The sequence below is a fragment of the Cyphomyrmex costatus genome, unplaced genomic scaffold (assembly GCF_001594065.2).
Source record: "Cyphomyrmex costatus isolate MS0001 unplaced genomic scaffold, Ccosl1.0 scaffold499, whole genome shotgun sequence".
NCBI lineage: Eukaryota > Metazoa > Arthropoda > Insecta > Hymenoptera > Formicidae > Cyphomyrmex > Cyphomyrmex costatus.
Window position 1 is genome coordinate 3,172 of NW_017279259.1, and position 2,779 is coordinate 5,950.

The window sequence follows — 2,779 nt, forward strand, 5'->3', positions numbered from 1 at the left end:
AATGAAGAATACACTTGGTCAATTATATTTATCTCATATCTGTTTTTGATCAAGAAGTTCAGTATCTTTTATATGCACTTGGCGTATGTTTTTTTCTTTTTTTAAAAAAAGGTTTTTTATGGGTATAGTATAATTATATTAATCCATGTTATAGCAAAAGAATGGTTGCGTTCAGCAGACTCAACCGTTGCGGAGCGTATCCGTGAGCGCTCACTGTTATTGGTATATTCTTTTAGATGAGCCAATAGCAGGGAGCGCTCACAGATCTGCTCCGCAACAGTTGAGTCTGCTGAATGCGACCAATCACATTGTGAATCCAAACGTAAGAAGGCGCGCGCAAAATCGAAGAATAGATCAGCACCTCGCGCTCGAAATACGCAGCTACGTAAACTGGAAGAGACAGAAAATAATAGGCAGCGATATGACGAGAATCATGGATCCACGAAACACAACGTCACACGTCAAGAAGTACACAAAGACGTCGAGAGAATTCACGAACCAAACAACGGCAATAGCGGCAGTATCCTGGAAAATTCGAGAGACTGATCATATTCTTCTATTCTCAACCCATTCTACATGTACTAATATATAATCTTCTACTGCTTCTTTGGCGACTATTATACATTTGTCTATTTTGTTTTTTATTTTTCTATATTAGAAAGTCTTGTTGAGAGATTTTGTGAAGTCTTTAATCATGGATAATTTGAAATAAATATGCTATGTGATAGATGGTTTTGTGCATTATAGAAAAATTCGTTTTTATTGTTATTTTTTATGATTCGATTAATTTAAAATGACTTTTAATTTAACAAAAACAATATCTGTTTAAATTAATAACTTGTACTGCCAAGTTAGATTTAAATTTCTTTTTGCATAAACTAATAATAAAAAGAGAATTACTACATTAAAAAATATTTTTTAAGAGATACATTTATTTTAAGAAGAAAAATGTAAAACCTACTTTATTTTATGAAGACACAAATCTAAAACCTACTACATAAATCTACAAATTGTTCTGATAGATAAGTATAAAATAATTGTAATTATTGTAATATATTGTGCGGTTTGGTGCACAAATGCAAAAAGGTCATTTTTACTTAAACGTTAATAACTCGGTGAAAAAAAATCGAACAGAGCTCAACAAAATAACAAATTGAAGGTAAAGATTCACTCTTTCGAAAGCTATAAACTGCATTTGTGCACAATTTTTACTTGGCTCCGTGGAACTTGGCAAATATAGTAAAAAACTTTTAGGTTTGACACACTTTTATTTATGATTGTGCAACTTCACGAAATATCAATAGGACCGTTTTTTTAAGTACAGGTCTGAAAAGTGAGATTTCAAGCTTTATATTCTTTTTTAAACATCTCGATACGATGAGTTTTGACGAAGTTATTCTATCTCAAAGTTTGCCTATTTGTGCAGGATGGAACAAGTGATCCTTTAAATTTTGTTGAGAAGTGTGTATATATACATATAACTGGCGTAATGAAGAATACACTTGGTCAATTATATTTATCTCATATCTGTTTTTGATCAAGAAGTTCAGTATCTTTTATATGCACTTGGCGTATGTTTTTTTCTTTTTTTAAAAAAAGATTTTTTATGGGATATTATTATATATATAATATATATTTAATATCATTTTTGAAGTCTTAGAAACAACTGAAATCTTTTCGGTAATATTTCAAAAAGATTGCAGATTCTTTCTGTAACGCTTAGCAACGTTTCAACAAAGTTCCATATGCAAGAATTATTAACTTTTTACTATTCCAGAACTGCCTCAGAATTATTGCAGACATATTTCGCAACTTTTATGAAATGTTAATGAAAATATAATATATTCAGTCTACGTTGCTTGTACTTTGTGTGTGTGTGTGTGTGTGTGTGTGTGTGTGTGTGTGTGTGTGTGTGTGTGTGTGTGTGTGTGTGCGCGCACTCAGCACACATCATCGCTTTCTTTTTTAAAACATTAAATATACATGTATTTCATTTTAAGTACATTTGGAGATTTCACGACGCACAATTTAGAAAAAAATTTTTTTTGTTATATATATATATATGTATATATACTTTCTGTTATTTTCGAAATCTCTCAAAAATTTTACTTTTTTTTCATAACAGGATAGTTCAAGAAAGATGATATAGAAGATTATTTCATTGAAAAGTCATCGTGCGCCGTAAAAAGTAGGTTCATTATTTATGTAAATTGGTTTAATATAATGCATTGAAATAAATAATATTGTGAAGCGTATTAAATAATTTATAATTAATTAAAATGGATATATGTGTTGTGCAACATTTATAAAATTATATATTAAAATAAGGTATTTATTTTAAAGTATATTTATTTATTTTTGAGAAATTTTTAATATATAATTTATGCATTACGTTTCAGGACGAGTATATCAATGTAAAAATATGCATGTCTCTATTTTATCCATCGAACTAACAGCTCTTATACATTTTTTCAAGAAACATTTTGAATAATTTTCTGTAAAAGAGAGAAAATACTCGTAATTTTAGGCTCATATCTTGCAAAAATAGAAAAAATTAAATAATTATTTTATTTGAAGAACATTTCAATATTTATTTAACAATTTTTTTCTATAAAAATTCAATGACTTTCTATTAAAAATATACGCACTAATATTGTAACATGTAACATATATAAAGGTTTTACGATTCAATCAACATTATATGTATAATAAGAGAAAATGTTATTATTTATCGTAACAAAATATTATCGCGGAGGATACACAACAATATATAACTCAC